Below are 5,616 nucleotides of genomic sequence, written 5' to 3'. Positions count from 1 at the left end.
GGCCAGCTCCATTGCAAGTCTGGCTGAGACATCACACATCCAGAGTGTCTCTCAGGTAATATCAGAGCATTCTGATGTTGGATTTTAAAATTAAGGGCTTAAAAGTAAAGCTATATTGACATTTGTTCAGGCTTTTAAAGGCATATTTTGCTCTTTTCAGGTTACTCTAAAAATGAATCCTACTGTTAAGCCAGCTTCATTCCAAGTCTGGGGGAGACAACACATAGTCAGTTTCACTCTCACCTAATATTGGCACATTCTGAGGTAGGATTTTAAAATTAAGGTCTTAAAAGTAATGCTATATTGTCATTTTTCTCAGTCGTTCAAAGCCATATTTTACTCTTTTTTTCAGGCTACTGTTATGACCCTGGGGTCATTTTTTATCTGCTCTAGTAGGTGCTCCTCTACTACAGATGATGGAGACCAGGTGCGCACATTGGATTGGATCAGTGGAGGTGGTTGTTGTCTCCTGGTTGGTTGCCAGGAGGACGGGAGCCATTTTGAAGCCCCATCTGACAGGAACTCCGCCTTTCTCTCTTCACTCTGCCAAATCCAAACATGTGCCTCTGTATAACTGTGAGACGATTTAAGATTGTGTAAGTAATGGTTCAGATTGGTTTTGTGCTGCTAATAGCAGTGCGGTAGGAGAGAGAAGTCCTTTCTTTTGTTTACCTTTTTCTCCTGTTTTTCATGTAGGAGTTTAGGTTAGAGCTTTGTCTTTTCTTTGTATGTTGTCTTTGTTCAGGAAAGTTTAGGTTGCCCTTTTGTATAATTTTGTTTGTTATGTTGGGACATCACTTCTGTATTAAACAGAAACTGTTACTTGGCAATTCTTTGTTCTGGCCTTGTTTGGGAGTGGTAAAAGTGTGAGGGGGGGCATACATTATGTCGCGTCTCGGTTACCCCTAGACATCGGGACTTAACATAAATTGGGGGCTTGTCTGTTCATTTTTTTTGGGGTTTCCGGATGTCGTGTTTGCTGCGTTTGTTTGTTTTTTGTTTATTGGGGCTCTTTGTCTGGTTGGCAGTTTTCTTTTGTGGTTGTGGCAGATATGGATTTTGCATTGGAGGATTTTGCTACTAGTCCGTCGGTGGATAAATTGGCTAAGTGTAAAAAGCCTAACCTGATTTTGGTGGGAAACTTTTATGATGTGCACGTGCCATCAAGTCTTAAAAAGCAGGAGTTGAAGGAGCTCCTTTGTGCACAGCTGTCTGAGAGTTTTGTTTGGGGAGTTACCTCCTGCTGAGGGAGATTGGGGTGAACGGGCTGGTGTTGTTGCCCCAGTCCAGGTGATTCCACCTCAAGGCCTTGCGGCTCGGGCAAGTTTAACGTCAGAGAAACTGAGACCAACGCTGCAAATTAAAGAGGCTGAGGTGAAAAATCGGGAGTTGGAGGTGCAAGTCATGCATTTGAAGTTAAGGGCTCTGGACATGAAGGGGGGGGGAGCCACTACATCTGCCAGATCTCCTGCTTCACCGTCATCCACTCCACATCCCCAAGACGGCTTCGACGTGAGTAGGCACATATTGCATTGGTTCCCCCATTTAGAGAATCTGAGGTGAACTCATATTTCAATGCTTTTGAGCGTATTGCTGCTACCCTGAATTGGCAGAGGAGTGTGTTTGCAAGAGAGAAGGGAGCACTATTTGATAAGTGGTGTCAAGCCAGCAAGGTAGCAACTTTGACTGATTTGCCTGAACTTGTGTTGTTGGAGGAATTTAAGAATCGGCTCCCAGATAAGATTATTTATTTAAAGGGGTGATAGAATGCAAAACCGATTTTTACCTTGTCATATGTGAATGACAGTTCGGTGGGTAAATGGGACATACATAGAAGCTCCAAATCCCATTGACATGCCTTTCCTCTGAAAATCTCACATTTTGAAACTGCCGCTGAAAACGCGCGAATCCCAACAAAGCTAAAAGATGACGTCAGGATCTCAGAACCTGTAGCTTTGTCACGCCCATGGCTGTATTAGGAGAACGGTCACGCCCCAACATTTACATACAGGCCACTGACCTAAGACCGGTTCCTAATGGAGCTAGCGTTAGGTCGATTAGATGTCCGACTGCTCATGTACTTTGACGGGATTTACTACGAAGAAAGTTTATAATATTTTCCAGGATATTGACAATGAACCAGGGTCGTGAATGCAGAGTTCCAGACTGTCCAGGGAATGGAGACACTTCTCATAGTCTTCATAAGGAAGCAGCCACTCGACAGGCTCGGCTAAGGAGATCTCTGAGATGTGCGACACTCAGTAATTAATTTGCTCAAACTATTTTACCAAAGACAGTTTTCAAAACTTTGGACAAATTAAAGCAGGATTTGCTAAGCTGCTGTTGCTGTTCCGACTGTATGGTCCCCCCAACCACACGCTGTAAGTATGATTTCGTCTTTAACAGTAACACTAGCAATGCTAACGTATCCTGTAGCTAGCATAGGCTGAATGTGTGTTGATCAACTGTAATGGCAAAGGGGCTAACGTTTCATTTCCCTAACTGTTCCATTCGAATAAATACCCTGTGTTGTCATGTAGCTACGTCTATAGTTCACGATGCATGTTTGTCCACTTTGTCAGGTTACTTTATATTGTATTTCAGCAAGAAAGCTAACTGCAGCTGAGTAGAATCCTGATAGTTCGGTTGCTAGATAAGCTGTAACGTTTCTCAGCTAGCTAGCTATATCATCCCGTTAGCTTCGACAACAGAACTAGAAACGTTATCATTTCATATGATATCTAGTCAATCTCGTGAAAACGGTGTGTATATAGACTGCAATGTATTGATTTGCAGTTTATTTATTTCAGAGTACATCACAAGAACGACAACACACGATTGATGCAGCTTGCCAAACAGATGGTCCGAGTGTGGCATCCCGGGGGACACAACTGTCTCATAAGACATTAAGACCTCACATACAAAGCAAAGGTAACCTTTCTAATTATTCTCACAAAGCAGACGTCTTATGGTGTTTGTGTAGCATTGTGACTGGGTAGCATTTAGCAGAGCAGTGTTATCTAACAATGTTACCATGATGAGTGAGCGACTTTTATCAAATATGTGAGCCATTCACAACACATAGTGAACTATTTATAGTAGGAATAGAACTATTCATCTGGATTATCACTGATTGGTCTGATCTTAATCAATTGCATTTTCTTTTTGTGGGGGAGGCTGGTGTAAATAATTTGGACAATAGGTAGGAATGTGTTTGTATACAACAGGTATGACTAAATGCTAGATTGTGTTGAAGATGCCTCTTGCAGGTATTTACACGTCCTATGAACTTTGTCATTCAACAAAACAAGTCTTTAGAAAAGGCAAATGTGAATGGGAGACAAATTGTCTGCAGAAACTGGTTTTGTTCAGTGAAGGAGTGAGACATGAGCAATGGTCTAGAAACATCAAGCCTAATGGCCGGCCGTCTAAATGTAAATCATTTCAGTTTTTTGCTGCTCCAACTGTAAGGCACTTCTAACAACACTGGTTTTGGCACAGCTTAGAGGTTTAGCAACTGCTTTTGCTGTGAGTTAACTGGAGTATTTTGCTTGGTGTGTGTAAAAGGTACTACATTTATGTTACAAAATTTATGTTTTTTGTTTCAGGTTGTATCTTGCAGCCACAACGGAAGACAGCCAAGGGGAAACTAATGTCCTGACGTCTGTTCCCAAAGGCCAAAAGGGGAGGTTACACCGTCAAAGAAGTGAAAACAGAGCCAACAATTTGTAAGTTTAAATTTTTTTTTTTAATTACAAACAAAAAATATAAATGTGCATGGTATAGGTGCAAAAAAATAACCTTTCACATACTACAAACAACAAATCCAAATGTGCAATGGTATAGGTGCTAAAAATGACTTTTCACACACAACAGGCTATGTCTTAGACCGGATGAGACTGGTGTTTGAGGAGATCCTCCATGACCCCCTTCCTTATCTGGAAGCAGTCCGGCAGATTCCTGTGCCCCAGGACCTGTGTGCTCAGCTCGACAGCCATCCAACCCGACATACTGCCCTGAAGCGTCCAGAAACTCCCTCTTTATACGCAGCACGACACAAGAGGGGAACACGACACGGACACTTCTACCAAGAAAAACCCAGCACCAGCTCACCAAGTCCTATAAGCCATGTGTCTGCATTGCCTGCAAAGGGAACAGGGTGTAGTGGACAATCACATTCTTTATCTTTTAGATTTCAGAGTAAAGGATGATTGTTTTGAAACTAAATAAAGTTTTTCATTTTGTTGTCTTGATAATACTGAGTTTTTGTAATAATGCTGAATCAATAATCAATGGGTATTGTTATAGAACTGCTAACAGTGGTATCGCATTGGCCTCACATTTCCATCCCTCTGAGTCTCAACTGGCCATGGTCAACTCTGTAAATATTCATTGCATTTAGCAAAGAATATTTATTGAGGCCCACCCGATGAAGGCCAGGATGGTGAGTCACACAGGTTATCTCATCAGGAACCTGGGTCATTCTTTTCATGACCTGTAAAACAAATAATGAGCTTGTTGTTATTTCATAATGTTGAATGAGCAGAAAGCATAAAGTAGCTTGAGTTAATGTCTCTAGTTTTAGTTACCTGAGGTGTTTATTGGCAACATATTTTCTCTCTCCCGGGGCAGTTGTGCACAGTTTCCACAAGTACACCTGCCAAGGTAAGATTGATGGACCGTGGTTGTAATTTTACACATTACTACATGTTGAGAAGGTACTAATCTCAAAGTCAGATGATCTAATCAGCAGGATAATACTTCCAAGATAACAGTTGACCTACTGACACAGGCGAGAGTAGTAATAATGCTTTAAACGTAGCATGCAAAATGAACAGAAATAGTCCCCTGTCCAGCTAAATGGATGCCTGTTGTGAGATAACATACTACTACTACGTCTTAAATAATGTACATAACTCAATCACAATCAAACAGACTTTCGTTGTGAGCAGCTCTATGAACTGGCCACTAACTTTTCAGCCAACTGGACATCTTGACTGAAACTGCGAGTGTACAAGTGTGCAAATTAACTTATGTGGCTTACAATACTAAAAACAAGCCTAATACTAAGTTATTCTTAGGCTACAACACTGAAGTGTGAGTATTACACTAGTATAACAATGAACGGCTAATGTTGGGCTATGTGTTGAATATGCTATATGACCAAACTTACCAGTCTGAAGAGTCATTTCCAATCTCCTGGCAGGTTGCTCCTCTGCATCAGATCCTTCCTCTGATTCAGGCTCAAACAGATACCGCTAAACAGCAAAAGTCTCCATCTTCTTCCTCTGTTGCTCTGTCAGCAACAGCAAAGCTTGTTGCACATCAACCAATCAGCGCACAGCGTATTTAAATATTCATGAGCAGACCATATAAGGCAGAACACCTCTCGTTTCAAGCCAGGCCAATTTAGCAGGGTGGTATGAGGGCCAAAAGAACAGCAAAAGCAACATTTTCAGCCCAACAAATGTTACATACCCTATCAGGAGACATCAAGGAACAGCGTGACATACTCTATACAACCATTCTATCACCCCTTTAAATGTCTAATCAAAGCTATATTGCAATGTTTTTTAGGCTGTTAAAGCCATATTTTACTCTTTTTCAGATTACTGT

General features: G+C 41.5%; 1 protein-coding gene and 1 long non-coding RNA gene across 2 annotated transcripts in view; one reads left to right on the top strand and one right to left on the bottom strand.

The window, feature by feature from the left end:
• Positions 1-5,616, top strand: part of LOC117936244 (papilin-like) — a gene marked incomplete at its 3' end in the record, with an annotated part of 53,189 nt that overhangs the window by 42,769 nt on the left and 4,804 nt on the right. The gene's annotated exons all lie outside the window — the stretch shown is intronic.
• LOC117935970 lies at positions 4,308-5,253 on the bottom strand. The gene is made up of 3 exons (XR_004654857.1): positions 5,174-5,253; positions 4,590-4,657; positions 4,308-4,495 (listed from the first exon to the last, which is right to left on the bottom strand). It is a non-coding gene; the product is annotated as an uncharacterized LOC117935970 (long non-coding RNA).

This window comes from Etheostoma cragini, chromosome 20, assembly GCF_013103735.1.
Source record: "Etheostoma cragini isolate CJK2018 chromosome 20, CSU_Ecrag_1.0, whole genome shotgun sequence".
In the NCBI taxonomy this organism is placed as follows: Eukaryota; Metazoa; Chordata; class Actinopteri; order Perciformes; family Percidae; genus Etheostoma; species Etheostoma cragini.
This window is presented reverse-complemented; position numbering and strand designations above follow the sequence as displayed.